Consider the following 24612-nt stretch of genomic DNA (forward strand, 5'->3'; position numbering starts at 1 on the left):
ACAGTAATATCTCAGAAGTGAAATCGTTTTATTGGACCATGGCCAACTAAATTTCTAGAAAATTGAGCTATTATTCAACAAGAATATTCCATTGGTAAATTTCATACTTTCTTCCACAAATTACCCCAGGAATTTAAATTTTAAGAAAAGTATAAACTATAAAAAGAAAATTTTAAAAAATTAAAAAAAGAAAAAGAAAATTATGTTAGCTGTTGGGTTGAAAATATAGAAATACAAATGCTTTCTAAGTTTATAAGTGGCTTGTATTAACATGATGATTTAATATCTTTGTTTCAATTTTTCCAGTTCTAAAATTATACCTTTTTATTGACATAATGCTTCAGGATGTTATTAGAGAATGCAGAATTGAAATATAATGTCACCATTTTTAATGCTACCAGATTTAAAAGATTTTATTCTTGAGATTAATGAGTCACATGGTAAATTCCATTTCAATTATTCATCATGATGACTTTTTTAGATTGTAAATTCCATGTGTGCATGAATGATGTTTCTTGATCTATAGCAAAATTAAACACGTATTAAATCTATTGTCAGTCTATAATTCAGCATAGTTAATTCCACTCAGGAATTACTGTTTATGATGATAAATTGAGAGAATTAACCATGACATTTCTGGGGCAAAGTTTGTGTTGGTCAAACATGATCAGGGTTGGGGGGTCCAAATGCTACTAAGGTTATTAATTTTCCAAGCTATGATGAAAATTCATTTTGTTTATTGTCTCATCGACTTGTATTACTATGTTCTACCTGTTATAGCCAGTGTAGTATTCAATAATTGTTTTCTACAAAAGCCACTTTTCTAAAGATCTTGCTACTTTTACGAACCTAACTGAGAAGCCATTCTGGGATTTCATGAACCTTAATAGAAGTTCAACTAATATTATCTATCTTTATCTTTTAGCATCCAGAAATTGTACCTACAATACCAACCAGGACTAAAATCTCAGCATTCCAACAGAGAGTAGACTGATAACAAATCTATAATTACAGAGAAGCTACAGAATGAATTGGAAAAATATTTTGCCCATGATTCACAAAATGCAAATTTTGACACTTTACAAACATATCAAGTATTTTAACTTATTTCCAAAGAAAATTAAAATGTCAACAATATGATATATTCTGTTTCCTTTTTAGATCACTGGAATCCAGTTTTCAATAATTGATAGATACATCTTTTAATGTTTTACTATTGCAGATTGAAATCCTATTTTCTATACCTTAGATTATGAATCTGCTTTAGTCTGAGGATAACATTGTGTTAGTTTTCCTTAGGCTAATCTCTAGAAATGGCTTTCTTTCTTCCAAATGGCCACTGGATTCACATTTATTATTTTGCAGCTTTAAAGTAATATTGTGCTCAAATTATGCAGAGTCTACTGCAACAGTGGACAAGTTCTCTAAAGTTATTTTCTTTAGAGACTTTACTTCTCATAAATATTCTTTTAACAGCCGTCAGACTAAAACTCAATCTAGAACATAGAAACTGAAAACAGAAGAAATACAGTTAGTTAGTATTTAAATAGAAGATTAATGGAGGGGAAAGAAAGAATATGCTCCTGGCTAAATGAAACAGTGAAATTGTTTTAAGTTCATAGATAAATGACTCATATAAAATACTGCACATGTAGAAATAATTTTACAGGAGTTAACAAGTAATAATTTAATCATAATGTCATACTTGGCAATGTGGAAAATATACTTGCTATAAAAATATTCAAAACTATCAACATAGTCATAATACTGAATAGGATGATTTTATTTTGTAGAACTTATTGAAAATGAGATTATGAGAAATATACAGAGGCTAGTTTCAGGAGCAACCAAGTAAAAAATTCATCTGGCTCATCTATGAGCTGGTAAAGACCAGAATAACTGGTAAAAGAATGTGAAAGGTAGATCTAAGAAATACTAAATAATTAGAATATTTAGTATTTCATTAAAATTGGGCATATTTAGATGCATACTAATGACAGTAATATGGCAAGATTAGCTTCACAACCACAGGATTTTAATATGATTATACAAAATATGCAAAGCTCTGAGTGGATGATTTAATAACATAGACCGAAGTGTGCTTTTAAAAATTTTGAAAACTAGTTATTGTAATTAAATAATTAATAATAATTACCTCAAAATTCCAAAGCAGTTCACTGTTCACTTGTAACACTGAAATAACCTAGAACAGGAACTGGTATACAGCAAGATACATATTATATTAATGCTATATATTATACTGTTGTATTATATACATTTATAAGTACTGTACATGTTAGTGTTGCTCTTGTTCATTTTCAAAGACTTTAAACTTTATATGTTTTAAATGGTAGCTGTAGGTGTGAAATCAATTGCTCTAACTAACAAGAATTTGAAAAACGATTCCTTCAATTTAAATTGAGAAGGTCTTTAAAAAGGGAATAATGATTTTGGCTTTCCTTAATATACACACAGTGTCTAATTCATATATGGTTTGTACAGATATTCCCCAGTTGGGAATCAGTCCTGAGAAGTTTTAAGGGAAGTACTATTTAGGAAGGAAAGTTTTCCCATAATTGCCAGTGTTTTTGAGCTTTTATTTTGAACTTATTCATGGAGTGTGGGTTATAATTAGTCTGATGTCTGTCACTCACAAAGGGTCCTGTGATTTTGGGCAAGAATTCTCTGTTGCAGATGAGGATGACTTGTTCCCAATTCAAGTACATCAGTGGACAGGATGCTTTCCTTCTAATTTCATGGATGATGAGTCTTTCAGAATGTCCTTAATAATTGGGCTTCTTTAGAAATGGAGGAATTTCAGAATTCAGAGTCTTCTAGCTAAGGACCATTTGCTCTCACACAAAGAAATAGACTCTCCTTGACTGACACAGCTCTTTTCCTTCTGCAAAAGGTGCTGCAGAAACTAGAACAGCTTTAAGAACACAATCTGGATGACTATGTACACACTGGTGACAGTATTAATCATGAATTCTGTTAAATCTTTGGATTGTCCTTAATGACTTGTGAAAAATACAAAATATGTCAGAATGCTGCTGTTTCCATATTAGGGACATCTGGACCCTAGCTTGAAAGCCTGAGCTGAAACATTTAAAACCACTATGCCTTTTAAAAGCACAAAATATCATAAAGACTTCAACTTTTGGGTTTTATTGCCTCTTAAAATGAAACTTACTTTCATCAAACCAATTATAAAAATGTAAATTGTTTGAACTGATATTTATTACCAAAAATAATAATATTCTTTACTTTTAATGATTCTATTTGCAAATGAAATAAAAACCAGTATGCATTTGAAGTTTTATTACATTTGTAAAAGATCTACCCTGACTTCCTATGAATGTACTCTACTACTTAAAATGAAATGTAACCTATAATATACATTTATACATATATATATAAGTATATATATATATATATGTGTGTGTGTGTATATATACATATATCTCCATACCACCATACTTCAGTCCTACCATCCTGGTTTTTCAATTAAACTTGGTTGTGTGGGGGTTGGGATGATACTGTGTTCCCCAGAGCTAGGCCTGAAGTAAAGTCATTTCCAAATATATGAAAGCTATTCAGGTCCGAAGAGCAGAGTATCTCTGCTGGAAACACCATCCATCTAATATAATGATAAAGGATCTGGGAAAGACTAGGCTAAATGAATGGGTTAATAAGTGAGTCCCAAACCTGGTGTAAATTCTCAACACACAGGAGCGAACTGGGGAGTAAAAGGGCCCTTAAACCCAGCCCCTTAATCTTAAACTGAAACTGACAAGAGGGTTTGGAGGAAGGGCTATTAAATTTAGAAAGTAATTTAAAAAAAAAAACAAAACAAAATAGAGGCCATCCCATTAACTTTGAATTTCAAGTAAGCAATGAGTGATTTTTTTTTTTCTTTTTTAGTACAAATTTGGTCCATGTAAAATTTGGGACATATATATAATAAAAAATTTGTCTATCATCTTTCTGAAATTCAAAATTAACTGAAACTTTTGTGTTTTATTTGGCAACCCTCAGGGGTTATGGCCTAAGGGAAAGAAAAAGAAAAACAGCTTCTGACTACTTCTAGGACACCAACCTTCCTAGTCACCTAATGCCATGGTATTCTCCTATACAACATGAATAATTAGATTAGGTTGATCACCATATGGTGAAGCAAAACAAGAACATTTACCCTAGTGTCTGAGCATAGATTAAACAGAGAAGAACGACTCCAGACTTCTAACTGCAAGTTTCTCATTGTCAGCAACTGGAACTGTACCACTGCATAATACCTAGTACACTCCTGGGATGCTTCTTGTGTCTCTACGAGCCCTGAGCACTTCCTTTTCAACAATCTTGGACTGAGGGTCTCTGCACTAGTAGTAGTCATTTGAATACATCGTTTCTTCCAGCTTTTAGCACAGCATTGTTGTGAAAGGTTTTCCATACTGCCAAAAATAAACAAACAAAATCCTTGAGCTGAACTCTACATGCAATCAAAGTTTTCTCAAAGCATATATCTTGCATAATAATTAATCAAGTTCTATCTCCATTAGCATTTTTTGATCTTTTTGGCATAAGATTTGTTGCTCCTCAAAGCTCTTTCTCTCTTTTTCCATGGTGAGAATGTTTTACATGGACTGACAAAAGATGAGTGATCTGGATGTCCCTTTCTATGGGCAGCAATTGAGGTGTGACTGTGACCCAACTTAGAGACAAAGATACAGATAAAGACAGCATCCTAGGAAAGGGAGAACATTTAGGGGGACCAAGCTTGTGTTCTGAATGGGCATGGAGAACACAGCTGTCCTCTGAAACTTGGCCAAACGGAAGAAATTCCTGTCTTGTTGGCATCATTGAGTTATAGGTGTTCTTAGTTAAAGCAGTTTAACCTATACATTATATATTATTTTATATCAAGGTTTTATTAATTACCCTTGGTTTTCCTTGAATTATATTCCAAAGTTCTTGCTGTAATCTGCCCAGGTAAGAAGTATCAAGATGTAGTTTAGTTGTTGAAGATGGAATCTCAAAGCAGATGTCCTGGATTAGAATTTGAGCTCTACAAAATAATTGGGCTAGAACAAGTTATTTTGCTTTGGAATGCCTCTCTTTTCCCATTTGTAAAATGGTGATATTTCTAATAACACCTGCTTTGTAGAATTGTTGAAACAATTCAATGAACTGATATATAGAAAGCTAACATTACATTTTCTGAAACATAGTAAATCCTCAATAAGTCAATAATGATAAACATTATCAATTCTCTCAAGGAGTAGTATCTACCAACAATAACAAAACAATAACTTAGATACACTGCCTACTGACAATACATGAGATAATTTCCCAAGTATCTTGCGAATAGTAACATTTTTATTTTCTATTCATTCAACAGATATTTGAGTGACTAATTGGTGCGGGCTCTGTTATTGGTGCTATATACAGAAAACTGTGACAAAAACACAGCTTACAGTGATTTTTTTTCCTCCTAGACTAAGCAGAACATTAGGCAATAGTTGAATTTTTAATGCATTAATGATATGTAGAACAATAAACCAGACCAGATGAAAGTTTATTGGAATCCCTTTCATAGAGGCTGGTCAAGAGAGGTTGTCTCCCAGACAGCGAAGTTTGTGGAGGGTTCTGATGGAAATGCAGAGTAAACGGTTGTGATTTAGGGGAGGGATGCTCCTGGAAAAAGAGCAGAATGCTCAAGTCCCTGAAGGGAGACCTGCTCGGTTTGTTGTGAAGCAGCAAGGAGGCCTAAATTATGGTGTGGTTGGAAACGTAGTGGGAGGAAGCACGGAAGGTTTAACCCATACTCAGAAGGGTCATGGCCCTACCCGCTCTTGATTTCAGAGTTCTGTCTTCATGAACTGTGAGGAAACACATCTGATTTTTTCGGTCACCTAGTGGCACTTTGCTACAACAGTCCTGAGTAACTAAACTCCTCTGGTCTGTTCTCTGTCTTAGCTCCAGTGGAGGAGGTAAACAGGATTCTTAGGATTACAGAAGGCAAATTATTTTTAACAACTGCACATAGATTTCTTTCGCAAAAATATGGATAACAAAATATATCTTGAATAACATTATAAATTACCAGTTTTAACTATAGCAGCTAAGACATGAGAGCTTTTTTCTTTTTAAGAGACAACATCTATTGAGTTTTTACTACATGCTGCACACCACGCTACATTCACTAACTAGCACTGCTGTGAAAATTCTGGAATTAGGCACCATTTATGTCTTCTCATTTTTTTTTTTTTTTCATTGTATTTTTTTTTTTATTTTTCAGTGGGTTTTGTCATACATTGATATGAATCAGCCATAGAGTTACACGAATTCCCCATCCCGGTCTCCCATCCCACCTCCCTCTCCACCCGATTCCTCTGGATCTTCCCAGCCCAACAGGCCCGAGCACTTGACTCATGCCTCCCACCTGGGCTGGTGGTCTGTTTCACCACAGATAATATACATGCTGTTCTTTCGAAACATCCCACCCTCCCCTTCTCCCACAGAGTTCAAAAGTCTGTTCTGTACTTCTGTGTCTCTTTTTCTGTTTTGCATATAGGGCCATCGTTACCATCTTTCTAAATTCCGTATATATGTGTTAGTATACTGTAATGTTCTTTATCTTTCTGGCTTACTTCACTCTGTATAATGGGCTCCAGTTTCATCCATCTCATTAGAACTGATTCAAATGAATTCTTTTTAACGGCTGAGTAATATTCCATGGTGTATATGTACCACAGCTTCCTTATCCATTCATCTGCTGATGGGCATCTAGGTTGCTTCCATGTCCTGGCTATTATAAACAGTGCTGCGATGAACATTGGGGTGCATGTGTCTCTTTCAGATCTGGTTTCCTCGGTGTGTATGCCCAGAAGTGGTATTGCTGGGTCATATGGCAGTTCTATTTCCAGTTTTTTAAGAAATCTCCACACTGTTCTCCATAGCGGCTGTACTAGTTTGCATTCCCACCAACAGTGTAAGAGGGTTCCCTTTTCTCCACACCCTCTCCAGCATTTATTGCTCATAGACTTTTGGATAGCAGCCATCCTGACTGGCGTGTAATGGTACCTCATTGTGGATTTGATTTGCATTTCTCTGATAATGAGTGAGATTGAGCATCTTTTCATGTGTTTGTTAGCCATCTGTATGTCTTCTTTGGAGAAATGTCTGTTTAGTTCTTTGGCCCATTTTTTGATTGGGTCATTTATTTTTCTGGAATTGAGCTTCAGGAGTTGCTTGTATAAATCCATGAACCTATGGACACCTTATCTTTGACAAAGGAGGCAAGGATATACAATGGAAAAAAGACAATCTCTTTAACAAGTGGTGCTGGGAAAACTGGTCAACCACTTGTAAAAGAATGAAACTAGAACACTTTCTAACACCATACACAAAAATAAACTCAAAATGGATTAAAGATCTAAATGTAAGACCAGAAACTATAAAACTCCTAGAGGAGAACATAGGCAAAACACTCTCTGTCTTCTCATTTTTACATGAGATGTTAAGTGACTTGTTTTGTCCATTTTGGTGGTAACCTTTGAACCTAGGCAATCTGACCCATCACTGCTGTGCATACCCAACGCTCTCTGCTTCATTAGGTCTCAGAAACACTGCTTGAGGAGCTACATTTTTAGTGGGCAGTGAGGTCCCCTTGGCTCTTAATTCAGACTTCTAAAACTTGTTTTCTCCAGCCTTTTCTTTTTGTTACCTATCTTTAATTTCTTTGCCTGCAGTTTGCTTTCAGCTCCATCAGCTATTTTGATGTCTGTTTAATACTGAATTAGCATTCCTACAGTCTTTCTGCCAGTACTAAATTGGCTCATTTTCTCTTCAACAGTTCAGTAGACTGACCATGCGTTGCAGCCTGTGTGGTTTGTTAAATTGAATCATTTGTGCTGTTATTTATGTTTATTATCAACTGTTATTTACATGGCAAGCTGTAATCTTGATTTACAATGATAGCATTAATTGACTGCATTTGACTGCACCTTAAGTCTCCATACTTGGCTTTTAAATTTTCAGAATTTTGTTGTTTTCTTTAGCGTGGAAGGCTCATGAACATTTTTGCAAGACTGCTCTATCAATGTTGTTCTCACTAATTGGCTGTATGTGGTGTAGAGCTTAACCTTACAGAAAGGTTTATAGTTTTCTGCCAAAACAAAATTCCCCATTTTCCCTTCTTAGTGTTTACCTCTCCTGTTGCTTTCTAAATCACGAGGCCACTGGTTTCCACTCATGGCCAGATGAAGTCACCATTCATTCACAAACATGAGTTTCCATGAAAGTCTAACTCAAACTAATAGAAAAGGCAGAGATCAGTAGGGTTACAATAGCTTTTCCATAAGCCCTCTGCATCTGTTTTAATAACTGACATTGATACCTAGGTATCCACACCAGTGCTCTGCCCCCGAGGTTGTGTCAGAAACACCTGTGGAGCTTTTTTTTTTTAATTATTTATTTTAATTGGAGGCTAATTACTTTACAATATTGTAGTGGTTTTTGCCATACATTGACATGAACCAGGCATGGGTGTACATGTGTTCCCCATTCTGAACTCCCTCCCACTTCCCTCCCCATCTCATCCCTCGGGGTCATCCCAGTGCACCAGCCCTGAGCACCCTGTCTCATGCATCCAACCTGGACTGGCGATCTGTTTCACATATGGTAATATACATGTTTCAATGCTATTCTCTCAAATCATCCCACTCTCACCTTCTCCCACAGAGTCCAAAAGTCAGTTCTTTATATCTGTGTCTCTTTTGCTGTCTCATATATAGGGGCATCATTACCATCTTTCTAAATTTCATATATATGTGGAGTTTTTAAAAGAATATATGTGGCCAAGAACTTTTTATTCTGCTTTTCTAGGGCAATGGGATGGGGATGGATGTTGGAAAATCTGTTTGTAAATTCTATCACTGATGATCTAATGCAAAACTGAGAAGACTGCCTTGCCCATAGGATGAAGGCAAATTGAGGAACAGGATGTGAAAACACATTTCAAGAATCCTGCCCCATTCTGGAAAACTAGTTGAGCAGACTATTTAATTCATTTCGCATATAAACATAATACAGGTCAGCTCATTTGTCTACTATTCTATCTGGTTTGAGCAGAAGATTAAATAATCATTTGTTAGAGTAAAAATGAACAAAACACCACTCTATCTAATGTTACAATGATTTCCATTTGATAAAATATGTCCTGTGCAATTTTACCTAGCTGATAAGTGTTGTGCTTTGAAGTGAGTACAATGAACCCTGATAGGTGAAAAATAGGAGAGATGTATCAAATCCATGGATCGCAAGACTCAACAAGGTAACGATACCAGTTTTCTCCAAACTGATATAGATTTAACACAGTTTCTGTAAAGATCAGACCATGGATTTTAGAAGACATTATATTGTAAGCTTAACTAAGGCATTGGTATTATCAGAGGGATAGATGAATAGATTTTTTTTTTCTGATTTATTTTTCTTTCTGCAACCAAGATGAGGATATCTTGTTTCTCTGAACAGCTTTCTTTTGGCATTTTTAATCAGTTTGGTCTTAATAGTATTGTGAGTATGAATATATTTAACTATTAGGACCAATTATATTATATGGTAGCCTTTTCTTTCAGCATTTTAAATATTCAAGTGATTATTTCAATAACAACATTTTGCTACTTGACTATAATTATTGCTTTGTTTTTCACTGCTGATGTACATTTGTTAACAAATTATAGGAATACACTTTTTAAAATTAAATTTTAAGATCAAATATTAAATTTGTTGGCCATAGTAATTTGAAGTTGTAGTGAAAACGTGAAAAATTTTATTACATGAACAGGCATATTTGGTTTTACAAATTATCACTTGGGTAATGCTTGCAAATGTCTACTGTAACAAATAGGGCTTCCATGGTGGCTCAGTAGTAAAGAATCTGCCTTCAGTGCAGGAGACATGAGTTCGATCCCTGGGTTGGGAAGATCCCCTGGAGAAGGAAATCACAACCCAACCCAGTATTCTTGCCTGAGAAATCCCGTGGACAAAGGGGACTGATGGGCTATAGTCAATGGGGTTGCAAAAGAGTCAAACATGACTTAGTGACTAAGCAAGAACTTTAATCAATAAAATTCTAGATTTACAAGTTTCTAAAAGCTATTTTTCCTACCTTCTCTAGAGTTGCCACTTATCTTAGGTCAAAATAATCTGTAAATTCAACCAAATAATATCACTTCTCCATTCTGTATTTTCCACTTCATCTAACTGCTAGATGTTGGATTTTGTGTAAAAGAGCAGTCTTTAAGAATCTGGTTTTAAAACTGATAATATGGTCATCTTGCAAGCTAATTGCATGGAAAACTTGCTTAAAAGTAGATTCCGTGGACCCACCTCAAGCTTACTGAGTCCAAATCTCTGGGAATTGGCCCCCAATTCTTTGTTTTTGAAGGATCTTCACACAATTCTTCTCTGTCCTAAATTTTGAGACTTATATCCACACAATATTCTTGTTCTAGACTCTATACAAAATATTTTCTACTCTGTAGACTCTATAGCACTTACTAATGAAATTATGCATCCTCAGATCAACTTGACAATTAACAGTTATTCTATTGCTCTTTGTTGAAACCGTGGCTCATTTGCAACCTCCATGCACATTTGTCAAAAAAAAAAAAAAATACTAAGAACATGAGATGAATTGGCCATGATTTTAATTATGAATGCCCATATTCTTTGATTATTCATTTGTATGAAATTCTATCTAGACCAACCTAGTTTTCAAAAATAAGAAAATATGAGAAGCATAAAATCTAGGAGAAAGCAGTGAATGAATTTAGATTGTTTTTCTTGATGTAAATCTTTCACAGAGAGCAAAAAGAGTTTATGCACACTAGTAAGAAAGTGTATGTTCCTTTTCTAGCTCACTGTACAGTTTCATTTCCCCCTGTTATCTAGAGCAGGTTTTGTGCAACTTGTTATTATCCAGATTCTCAAGGGGAAATTAAGCTTTGGTTTCTGCAGCTTCAGTGGCCACCTTCATACATTGTGACTTGTTTGTATGTGTGTGAATACCTGCTTAAACACAGGCTCAATGCTGACAGCTTGTCTCAAAATTTAAAGGATGTGATAGCAACAAATTAGTGTAGTTGTAGAAGATTCATCAGAGTTATACTCTGAAATGGGGTAGCTACATTTACAACTGGATTATTTTACTTTGCAACTGGATTAAATAATTAATTATTTAAATATCACCATTCCTTCCCTACCTGTGTGCACAACAGATTGAGTCATTTCACAATAGCTTGAGATCTTGATCCCTCTTTTTAAACAAGTTTCTTTCAATATCTACTTTTCTCCTGTGATCCCAATTTTCATTTCCAACTGAATCTTTCCAGCATTCAGATATACCTTGGTACACTCCATTATTAAGCAAAAACAAGCCCTCGAACCCTCTTTGACAAAGCTGACACCTAACATATAAAATATTTTTGCTTTCCTCATGTAAGTTTCTTTAAAAAGCAACTTAGAATGACTTTCACTTATTCATTTTCCTTTCACTCTAAAATGGACTAAATCTTATTTCTACTCACATTGCTACAAGAGAACTGCCCTTTCATCAGTCCTTAATGACAAATGGATTTAAATGACCCCACATTTTAATCTCCAGCCATAAACTTGCTAATGATATGCAAATTTATGTATTTGCCTACCCATTTGATATTTCACTAGAATGCTTCCCAATGATAAAAAATATATATATTTAAAAATTTACTAAAGCTTTCTTCTTATATATGAGATTTACCTTCTCATTTTTTTTTTTTTGCTTAGCTTTTTTGTCTCTAAATAAGTGTCCCCTCTATCATGCAGATACTCAAAATAGATATTTTTGAAACATTCTTGTCACTTTTCTCATAGTCTATTCACTCTGTTTTCACATTCCCTACATCTAATCCATGACATGAAAAGTAAAAGTGAAAATGTTAGTTACTCAGTTCTGTCTGACTCTTTGTGACCCCATGAACTGTAGTCTACCATTCTCCTCTGTTCATGGAATTGTCCAGGCAAGAATACTGTAGTGGGATGCCATTTCCTTCTCCAGGGGATATTCCCAAACCCAGAAATTGAAACTGGGTCTCCTGCATTGCAGGCAGAGTCTTTACCTCTGAGCCACCAGGGAGAAATTTTATGACCCCAGCATTTCTTGATTTGGCATAGCTGTTTTCAGCTTTGTTGGCATCACTCTAACTCAAACCTCTGTCATTTTTGTCCAGACTTCTGAAAGAGAACCTGTCTGGCCTCCTTGTTTTGTTCTTACCTTCAAATATGTCATTATTCATAAATTTAAAAATATTTTATAGTTGGACATTTAGTCATGTTATCATCCTGTTGAGAAAAGAAAATTTAATGCCATTCAACAGACTTTTTCCAAGGAACTAACTATGACTCTGTAGGAACAAGGCTTGAATACGTCCCCAACTTCATTTCCAGACATTCTTTCCCTAACTCACTGTGCCAATAACATTGCCCTTATTCCAGTTCCTTGAATTCACCAAGTGACTTCCAACCCCATGGACATCACCAGACGGTCAGCACTGAAATCAGATTGATTATATTCTTTGCAGCCTAAGATGGAGAAGCTCTATACAGCCATCAAAAACAAGATGGGGAGTTGACTATGGCACAGATCATGAATTCCTTATTGCCAAAATTAGACTTAAACTGAAGAAAGTAGGGAAAACCACTCCACCATTCAGGCATGACCTAAATCCAATCCCTTATGATTATGCAGTGGCAGTGACAAATAGATTCAAGGTTTTACATCTGATAGGCAGAGTGACTAAAGAACTGTGGAGGAGGCTTGTGACACTGCACAGGAAGCAGTGGCCAAAGCCATCCTCAAGAAAAAGAGATGAGAAAAGGAAAAATGGTGGTCTGAAGAGAACTTACAAATAACTGAGGAAAGAAGAGAAGCTAAAGGCAAAGGAGAAAAGGAAAGACATATCCATTGACATGCAGAGTTCCAAAGAATAGCAAAGAGAGATAAGAAACCTTTGCAAGTGAACAATGCAAAGTAAAACAGGAAAACAACACAATGGGAAAGACTAGAGATCTCTTAAAAAAAATTAGAGGTGCCAAGGGAACATTTCATGCAAAGATGGGCACAATAAAGAACAGAAATGATATGGACCTAAGAGGAACAGAAGATATTAGAAAGAGGTGGTAAGAATATACAGAACTATACAAAAAAGATCTTAATGACACAGATAACCATGATGGTGTGATTACTCACCTGAAGCCAGACATCCTGGAGTGCAAAATCAAGGGGGCCTTAGGAGGCATCACTACGAACAAAGCTAGTGGAGGTGATGGAATTCCAGGTGAGTTATTTCAAATCCTGAAAGATGATGCTGTGAAAGTGCTGCACTCAATATGCCAGCAAATTTAAAAAACTCAGCAGTGGCCACAGGACTGGAAAAGGTCAGTTTTCATTCCAATTCCAAAGAAAGGCAACGTCAAAGATTGTTCAAACTACTGCACATTTGCACTCATCTCACACATTAGCAAAGTAATGCTCAAAATTCTCCAAGCTAGTCTTTAACAGTATGTGAATGGAGAACTTCCAGATGTTCAAGCTGGGTTTAGAAAAGGCAGAGGAACCAGTGATCAAATTGCCAACATCCTTTGGATCATAGAAAAAGCAAGAGAATTCCAAAAAATATCTACTTCTGCTTTACTGAGTATGCCAAAGCCTTTGACTGTGTGGACCACAACCATCTGTGGAAATTCTTAAAGAAATGGGAATACCAGACCACCTGACCCGCCTCCTGAGAAATCTGTAGCAGGTCAAGAAGCAACAGTTAGAACCAGACGTTGAACAATGGACTGGTTCAAAACTGGGAAAGGAGTACACCTAGGCTATATTTTGTCATCCCAGTTATTTAACTTATATGCATCATGAGAAATGCTAGGCTGGATGAATTACAAGCTGGAATCAACATAGCCAGGAGAAACATCAATAACTTCAGATATGCAGATGACAGCACTCTAATGGCAGAAAGCAAAGAGGAACTAAAGAGACTTCTGATGAAAGTGAAAGAGGAGAGTGAAAAAACTGGCTTCAAACTCAACATCCAAAAAACGAAGATCATGGCATCTGCTCCCGTCACTTCACAGCAAATAGATAAGGAGAACCAATGGAAACAATGATTATTTATTGGAATTTACTTTGGGGGGGCTCCAAAATCACTGCAAATGGTGACTGCAGCCATGAGATTAAGACACTTGCTCCTTGGGAGAAAAGCTATGGCCAACCTAGACAGCATATTAAAAACAGAGACATTACTTTGCTGACAAATGTCCATCAAGTCAAAGCTATGGTTTTTCCAGTAGTCATGTATGGGTGTGAGAGATGGGCCATAAAGAAAGCTGAGCACTGGAGAACTGATGTTTTTGAACTGTGGTGTTGGAAAAGACTCTTGGAGTCCCTTGGACTGCCAGGAGATCAAACCAGTCAATCCTAAAGGATGTCCTGAATATTCATTGGAAGAACTGTTGCTGAAGCTGAAGTTCCAATACTTTGATCACCTTATGCAAAGAATTGATTTACTGGAGAAGTCCCTGATGCTGGGAAAGATTAGGGGCAGGAGGAGAAGGGGACGACAGAGGATGAGATGGTTGGATGGCATCACTGACTCGATGGACATGAGTTTGGGCAAGCTTTGGGCGTTGGTGATGGACAGGAGGCCTGGTGTGCTATAGTTCATGGGGTCACAAAGAGTCAGAGATGACTGAGGGATTGAACTGAACTGAACTTCCTACCCCAGGCATTCACACACGCTATGAATTATCTGGAATGCCCTTGATCTCCCTAGCTTTTCACCAAATTGCAGCTTATATTGCACTTCCTTGGACTCACACCTCAATTCTCTTATTTAAACTTACAAAACCATACTTATTTAAAATAGGTGGGTTTTCAAATTACTTTTGTGCATTCATTATTTTCATGTATAAGTGTATTTATAATTTAATAAATACATATGTGTGTGCTAATTTGTTTCACTCAAGTCTGACTCTTTGAGACCCTATGGGCTGGAGCCCACCAGGCTCCTCTGTCCATGGGATTCTCCAGGCAAGATTACTGGAATGGGTTACCATGCTCTCTTCCAGGGGATCTTCCCAACCCAGGGATCAAACCTTAAGTCTCCTGCATTGGCAGGCAGGTTCCACTCTTCCCAGGAGGTGCTAGTGGTAAAGAACCCTGTTGCTAAAGCAGGCAGCAGGAGACAGAGATGAGGGTTTGGATACCTGGGTTGAGAAGATACCCTGGAGGAGGAAATGGCAACCAACTCTGGTATTCTTGCCTGAAGAATCCCATGGACAGAGGAGCCTGGTGGGTTACAGCCCATAGGGTCTCAAGGAGTCAGATACCACTGAAGTGATTCAGTACAGCATAGCACCTGGGAAGCCCCAATAATTTGTACAATTAAATATATTAATTTATAATTTTTGTCTTTCCTGCTAAAGTCTAAGTTTCATAAGAACCTAGCCCGTATTTTCTTCACATTATATACCTACAATTTGTTGGAGATTCTAGAAATATAAAGTTTTAAATAATTATTGTTTGTTGGATAAATAGATGGATCAAATGAATAAACAACTAAGATAAACTTTACTTCCTTCTTTAACATCTCACAAATAGCATATGATGATACATCTATGACATGTGTTGCATGATATAAAGCCAAATAATATACAGCATTTAAGAATTCTGAATTTGTTCTAGCAAGTTAATGTAACCACATTATAAACTGCTTAGAGCTATCCATTTACAAAATAATGCTACGAATGTGAAAAACGAAATGATTCCAATTTTAGAAAAGAACATTTTGATTGAGAACATTAACATTTACAAAGACATTTATTTTCAATTTTTAGCAAGATGACTAAATGGTAATGTGCTTTTGCTTTGTGTATAAAGGTGTAGATGGTTGATTCTACTTATGTGCTGCAGTGAACATATTACACACTTAAAAAAAATATACTGAATACAATTGCTCTCATTTCTTCATCTCAGCCCAGGATATGGTATAATAGAGTCAGGATCTGTGTAGTGACACTGTGACTTCTGCTTTATATGTTATAAATTTTCATCCTAACATCCATGTAAGGTGGTACACCCTACTTGGTAAACGACAATTGTCTAAGGACAAGATGATCAGGACTTTTCAAGGTGGCAAGTTCAAGGTTGGCTTTCATGGGCATCTGATTCCAATTCACATACTTTGGTCCACTAAACCAGTCTGCCTATTTTTTTGTTTTTTTTTTTATAAGGATCACTGAAGCCATACCCTTCAATCCTGAATTCAAGTTAAACATCCTGAGGAATTTTCCAGGCTTTACACTTTAACCTTTGTGTGTTTTGAAGCTTAAAATTATCGACCTTAGTTTTCTGTGTCAAAAAAGGCCAAGCAAGTACCTGTGAGGTTTTACTTTCTTTCTTTTTTTTTTTTTTTGGTAGATAAAAAGAGACCAGGTGGCAAGGAGCATTTTGGAGATTTTTCTTGTTAGCTCCCTGTTATTAAACAAGTCCTCTACTAAACAGAAAGTTTAGGAATTTAGCAAAATTTGGAAACTCAGTTATCTTGAAGGTGTGACATTAGAAAGCCAAGTTGAAAGAATCTGTAAGGGCCTGTTAATGATATTTGTCTTCATATCTCACAAGAATATAGAGCACATTCTGGGTAATTTAGAAGTGTATTACCTTTCATGATCTTTCCTACTCTTTCCTTAGTGGATTTCTGCAGTTTACTCTCTATCAAGCAAAAAACAAAACAAAACAAAAACTCAAACAAACAAACAACAACAAAAACGGATCAAGAGAAAATGAGGTTACCACCTAAAGAGCTATGTCTATCAATTATGGGAGTGGTTGAAGATCTTCATGATATGTCACTTCCTAATCTCATTCTTGGAGAAGGCAATGGCACCCACTCCAGGACTCTTGCCTGGAAAATCCCATGGGTGGAGGAACCTGGTGGGCTGCAGTCCATGAGGTCGCTAAGAGTTGGACACGACTGAGTGACTTCACTTTCACTTTTCACTTTCATGCATTGGAGAAGGCAATGGCAACCCACTCCAGTGTTCTTGCCTGGAGAATCCCAGGGACGGGGGAGCCTGGTGGGCTGCCGTCTATGGGGTCGCACAGAGTCGGACACGACTGAAGTGACTTAGCAGCAGCAATCTCATTCTATTTTAGTGAATTTTAATTTTGGCCAAAAAACAAAAACAAAACCCCCGAACTCTATTGTTACAGATTTGTTTAGTAGCTCTTTGTGACCCCATGGACTGTAATCTGCCAGGTTCCTCTGTCCATGGAATTTTCCAGGCAAGAATACTAGAGTGGGTTGCTGTTCCCTTCTCCAAGGGATCTTTTCCTGACACAGGGCTTGGACTTGAATCTCCTGTATTGCAGGCAGGTTCTTTAATGTCTGAGCCACCATGGTCTGGCAAAACGATTATGTAACAGGAATTAGAAATGTTACTTGGCTAATAAGAGCATTCTATTAGTGTAAGATTCATCCATAATCAAATGCCTTGCCTCTTAATAATGAAGCAGTTTTTCCTCCCACTGTAACAGCCAGTTTATTGATAGAGTTGGTTAAACAAGCACATAAGTACACATATATTTGGGTTATCTTAAAAATGGTTATATTTTTCTTTATTGAATCTAAAGGTTTGTTTTGGTTACCACAGATTGATCTTTGAATCACATATGCCCACTTCAAATATCTCCATAAACTAGATTTTTTGGCAGTAGGAAATGATAACATATTTTATCTACCACAAATTTTCCAATTAATAATGACTTGAAGGAAGGTTAGAGGATAAGTGATTAGAGGTCAACTTAAGGAGTTGAGAAACTTTTAAGTGGTCATTTTTTCCCCTTTTTTGTTTCAAATCTAACAAAAAAATTGTGGAGGAAATAACTTCTAATATAGTTTCAAATTTTACATGTCTCCAGAGTTTGTTTCTGGAAGCTTTCCTTAAATAAAGTGCCATAAAAGTGCAAATGCGTTCTTTAGACTTTTATTAAGTTGTTTAATTGTTTTTGTGATGGTGGGAGAGAAAATCAAGGTAAAGAGTATTTTAAAAGGTATTTGCGAGTATGGGAGAGCTGCCAGTCTTATATTAAGTGTTTTAAAACATTTTATCTGCTGCACTGAGACATTGGATAGAAAGTTAAACAATACTTGTAGGCATCATGAGGTCAATAAAATGTCCCAAGTTTTGGCAAAATATGCTTATTTTGTATTTCCTATATTGAATTAATGAATACTATTACCACTGCTCCCATCTCTATCACCACTCTGGTTCCTACTACTATCAAGTTAATAATTCTAGTTTTAGTGTTATTGTAATCATAAGCATGTCATGAGTCTAAATATTTTCCATACAGGTTATTTATTCCTCACACATATTATAAAGGTGGGCATTTTCATTGGATGTATATTTCAGATATTATAACAGAGGATTAACTTTTCACCATATCTAGAGCTGAGACTCTAACTGAGGTTTTCCTGACATTTAAATCTGAGTTTTAATCCCTGGGTTTATTGATCTACTAAATTCCAATGGGTCAGAGTAATAAAAGTGGGTGACAGAATTCTGATAGCAGAGACCACTAATATGAAAACATGTTTCTTAAATCTTGCTATAAGATCAAGTGGGGAATTTATTCAAAAGGTATAATCTCAAGCCCCACTCAAACTTCCTGAATCAAAATTTGCATTTTAATAAGATTCATGGATGAAAGTAAATATTGAATCTATTTTTTTAAAAGTCTTTTTAACAGAATATTTTGAAAAATATAATCCAAATTTTCACTGAAATTACAGATCCTGTGTTTATGTGATTTTCTAAACATAATAGGCTACTGTACATTTTATTTACTCACCGACTCTTTTATCTTGATTTATTTATTCAATAGTCCTTATGTTTAAACCTATTTTGTGTAAGATGTTTAAACATTTTATAGGATACTAAGATGAACAAAATTTTTAATTCCAATAAAGGAGGTAAATGTGAAAAGTTATTTCAGATGCCATTTAATAAACACCATTGGTAAAATAAAGTTTAGGCACAGGTAGTATTTTTGCACTCTGGGGATTTATCAAAGAAAGCTTCATGAAGTATTTCTTATCAACCAATAAATGAAATCTAGGGAGAATGTTTTCTTTGTGTACTTATTTGTTCTGGTAACACCTTCTAATCTCTATTCTTAATTTACACAGCCAAAATAAACAAGATTTACCATTTTAATGATTTTGAAATCCATTTTCAACTTCAGTGAAAATTAAAATAACATTTCACCTCATCTTATGTAGTATCTCTTTTGCCCTTAACTACTTCTTTTTAGAAACAACTTAAATATTTCTGAATTTAGAATTTTGTTCAGACTCCAAAAATCTAAACACTCTTAGGAGTCAAAAGCTGACTTTTCTTTGTCATCTTTCCTTTGGTAAATAGCACAAAATTCAAACAAAGGAAGAGAATAAGATTTTACTGAAAACATAAAGTACTTAGTTCTTAGACCTTCACATACACTAGATAATCCAGATTGAGTAGCAATAGTTACCACTTGGTGAATATGATGCCATTGGTAGGTTGGATTTTACATATTTATATAATTTCAGAGAAAATGCTCACTGCCTTTATAAATGTTCATAAGTTTCTTCTTTGAACATCCTATGAAACTATCAGGAAGCAAATATTGTGACACAGAGTATATTCTAACTGATAAACTATGGATTTTAAGATCTCAGTGATTACACTAGCAATGAGTTTAGATGAACAGGAGTTCCACGGGGGAGACTGAATTTGATCCTTTTCTTCAAACGCATAGGATTTCTTATAGGAAAAGTGTATATTTTAAAGGAGGACACTAAGATGAAGAAGCATGAAAAAAAACAGAAGTTTATGGAGGGACCAGTATTAGTATGGCACAGACCAGCTGCACCACAACAAAATACTGAGGGAGACACGATGTCAATATTGTAAAAGACATTTTAGTAGAAAATTACTATGTATATTCATTAGTGTAGTATCATTTATGACTCTTTAAATATTATATTAATGTTTAATAGGTAATAATTCTATTATGACTTCATATTTTTATCCAACAATTTTTCCAACATTTATCTATATTAACCCACTTAGGTAAAATTCATTTTCATGATTTGTAACTCTTTGATATATCCCCTGTTAGAGGTTCTGGCTTTATTTACAATTGTTTTGCTGTAACAGAGCTACAATAAACATTGTGTCATATGTGCCAAAATTTGTACCTTGGGAATCTGAATTAGACGACAGAACTTTATTAGATGTTTACCACATTTAACACTTCCACTTCAAATTGCTCTAAGAAAACATTTTAACACGTTGTAGTCTCACCAGCAATGTATATGTGTTTGGGTCTGTGCATACTTTTCCATACTTAGTATCATTACTCTCTTTAATAAACCAAAACCAGAACAAAGTCAGAGGGTTGGCATCATCTGATTGTAAGATATACTACAAAGGTCCAGTAATCAAGGCACTGTGGTATTGTCAAAAACATTAGAAAAATAAATCAGTTAAACAGGTTCCAGAAAGACACTCCCCTAACATATACTCAGCTAATCTTTAACAAAAGAGCAAAGGCAATACAATAAGGCAAAGGCAGTCTTGTCAGCTCATGATAATGAAATAACTGGACATCACATGCAAAAAAAAAAAAAAAAGATCTAGACAAAGAACCAATATTCTTTACAAAAATAAATTCAAAATGAACCATAGACATAAATGTAAAGCACAAAGCTATAAAACTTCTACAAGAGAATGGAGAAGTAGATGACCTGGAGCACAGCAATGACTTAACAGACACAATACCAAAGTTGAGGTTTAAGAAATTACTGAGAAGCAAGAGTTCATTAAAATTAAAAATCTTCTGCTCAGGAAGATAAGTGAGAAGATAAGTCATGTGCTAAAAGATACAAGACCGGGAGCTGACTCTGTCTCAGATCGTGAACTCCTTATTGCCAAATTCAGACTTAAATTGAAGGAAGTAGGGAAAACCACTAGACCATTCAGGTATGTCTTAAATCAAATCCCTTATGATTATACAGTGGAAGTGAGAAGTAGATTTAAGGGACTAGATCTGATAGACAGAGAGCCTGATGAATGATGGATGGGGGTTTGTGACATACAGGAGACAAGGAGCAAGACCATCCCCAAGAAAAAGAAATGCAAAAAAGCAAAATGACTGTCTGAGGAGGCCTTACAAACAGCTGTGAAAAGAAGGGAAGTGAAAAGTAAGGGAGAAAAGGAAAGATATACTCATTTGAATGCGGAGTTCCAAAGAATAGCAAGGAGAGATAAGAAAGCCTTCCTCAGTGATCAGTGCAAAGGAATAGAGGAAGACAACAGAATGGGGAAGACTAGAGATCTCTTCAAGAAAATTAAAGATACCAAGGGAACAGTTCATGCAAAGATGGACTCAGTAAAGAATGGAAATGGTATGGACCAAACAGAAGCAGAAGATATTAAGAAGAGGTGGCAAGAATACACAGAAGAACTGTACAAAAAGATCTTCATGATCCAGATAACCACGATGGTATGATCACTCACCTAGAGCCAGACATCCTGGAATGCAAAGTCAAGTGGGCCTTAGGAAGCATCACTACGAACAAAGCTAGTGGATGTGATGGAATTCCAGTTGAGCTATTTCAAATCCTAAAAGATGATGCTGTGAAAGTGCTGCACTTAATATGCCAGCAAATTTGGAAAACTCAGCAGTGGCCACAGGACTGGAAAAGGTCAGTGTTCATTCCAATCCCAAAGAAAGGCAATGGCAAAGAAAGCTCAAACTACTGCACAATTGTACTCATCTCACATGCTAGTAAAGTAATGTTCAAAATTCTCCAAGCCAGGCTTCAATAATACGTGATCCATGAACTTCCAAATACTCAAGCTGGATTTAGAAAAGGCAGAGGAACCAGTGATCAAACTGCCAACATCTGTTGGATCATCAAAAAAACAAGAGAGTTCCAGAAAAACATCTTTTTCTGCTTTATTGACTATGCCAAAGCCTTTGACTGTATGGATCACAATAAACTGTGGAAAATTCTGAAAGAGATGGAAATACCAGACCACCTGACCTGCCTCTTGAGAAACCTGTATGCACGTCAGGAAGCAACAGTTAGAACTGGACATGGAACAACAGACGGGTTCCAAATAGGAAAAGGAGTATGTCAAGGCTGTATATTGTCACCCTGCTTATTTAACTTATATGCAGAGTACATCATGAGAAATGCTGGGCTGGATGAAGTACAAGCTGGAATCAAAATTGCTGGGAGAAATATCAATAACCTCAGATATGCAGATGATACCACCCTTATGGCAGAAAGCAAAGAGGAACTAAAGAGCCTCTTGATGAAATTGAAAGAGGAGAGTGAAAAAGTTGGCTTAAATCTCAATCATTCAAACTATGATCATGGCATCTGGTCCTATCACTTCATGGCAAATAGATTGGGAAACAGTGGAAGGAGTTGCAGGCTTTATTTTTTTGGGCCCCAAAATCACTGCAGATGGTGACCTCAGCCATGAAATTGAAAAACACTTACTCATTGGAAGAAAAGTTATGACCAACCTAGACAGCATATTAAAAAGCAGAGACATTACTTTACCAACAAAGGCCAGTCTAGTCAAAGCTATAGTTTTTCCTTAGTCATGTATGGATATGAGATTTGGACTATAAAGAAAACCAAGCGCTGAAGAATTGATGCTTTTGAACTGTGGTGTTGCAGAAGACTCTTGAGAGTCCCTTGGACTGCAAGGAGATCCAATCAGTCCATCCTAAAGGAAATCAGTCCTGAATATTCATTGGAAGGACCGATGTTGAAGCTGAAACTTCAATACTTTGGCCACCTGATGCGAAGAACTGACTCATTTGAAAAGACCCTGATACTGGGAGGGATTGGGGGCAGGAGGAGAAGGGGACAACAGTGGATGAGATGGTTGAATGGCAGCACCAACTCAAAGGACATGAGTTTGAGTAAAGTCTGGAAGTTGGTGATGGACAGGGAGGCCTGTTGCATTGCAATCCATGGGGTCACACAAGAGTCGGACATGACTGAGTGAGTTAACAGAACTGGAAAGTTCACATTTGCAAGAGACAAATAATAAAAGACTGTTATCAAAATTTAAATTGTTTACTTGAACAACAAGAAAACAAGCTGATTTTAAAAAGGGACCAAAAACCCTGAGTAGGTACCTCACCAAGGAATATAAACAGCAAATAGCTTTTGAAAAGATTCGTGACATCATATGTCGTGACGTCAGGAGAGAATGACAAACTAAAATAAAAAAGAAACTCAACTCTATACCTAGGAGAATGGCAAAAATCCAAAACACTGATAACAGTAAATGCTGGCAAGGACTTAGAGGAATAGCAACCTTTATCCATTGTCAGTGGGACTGGTACAGGCAAGTTTGAAGATAGTTTGGTAGTTTCTCACAAAACCAAACATACTCTTACCATAAAAACATGCAATCTTGCATTTTGGCATTTACTCAGGTAAGTTGAAAACTATGCCCATGCGAAAAAGTCAGCACATATTTATTTATAGCAGCTCTGTTCATGATTTCCAAAACTTGGAAACAATCAAGATATCTTTCAGCAAGTGAATGGACAAAAAACCTGTGCTACATTCAGACAATGGACTATGATTTAGCACTAAAAAGAAGCATTTCAAGTCACAAAAAGACATGGAGGAACTTTAAATTTGTTTTACAAAGTGAAGAAAAACAGCTGAATAGGCTATACAGTGTATCAATCCAACTATTTGCCATTGTGGAAAAGGCAAAATTATGGAAACAGTAAGAATATCAGGGGTTGGGAGATGGAGAGGTAAATAGGTAGAACACAGAGGATTTTTAGAGCAGTCAAACTATCTTATACAATACTTTAATGGTGTATATATGTCATTATATATATGCCCAAACCCATGGCATATAGAACACCAAGAGTGAATCTTAACGTAAATTATAGACTTAGCATAGGTCAATGTAGGCTCACCAAAAAAAAAAAAAAAAAAATTGTCATCATTGTTTAAAAAAAAAAATGTATCACTGTTAAGGTAGGTTGATAGTTGGGTTGACTGTGTTTAAGGAACCTGTGGTATATGCAAACACTGCAATTTCCACTCAATTTTACCTTGAACCTAAAATTTCTCTTAAAAAAGTCCAATATGAAAATAAAAAAATAAGCCAACTCATTAACACACCTAAATATATGAATAATGATTGCATAATATTATGAATATACAGTGTTCAAATATTCATTTGTCTAATTTACATATTTTTCTTTTTATAGATGACATTGAATAGGGTATGATTGTCTCTTTTATACTGCAGGCTCTCTTTCTGTCTTTGCACCATTTTGTTTTGTTATCGATAACCATTGGTTATCGAAACAAGTTGGTTCTTTGCCTTCTGCTGCTGCTAAGTCACGTCAGTCGTGTCCGACTCCTAGCGACCCCATGGACCGCAGCCCACCAGGCTCCTCCGCCCATG

This window comes from Muntiacus reevesi, chromosome 19, assembly GCF_963930625.1.
Source record: "Muntiacus reevesi chromosome 19, mMunRee1.1, whole genome shotgun sequence".
Classification (NCBI taxonomy): Eukaryota; Metazoa; Chordata; class Mammalia; order Artiodactyla; family Cervidae; genus Muntiacus; species Muntiacus reevesi.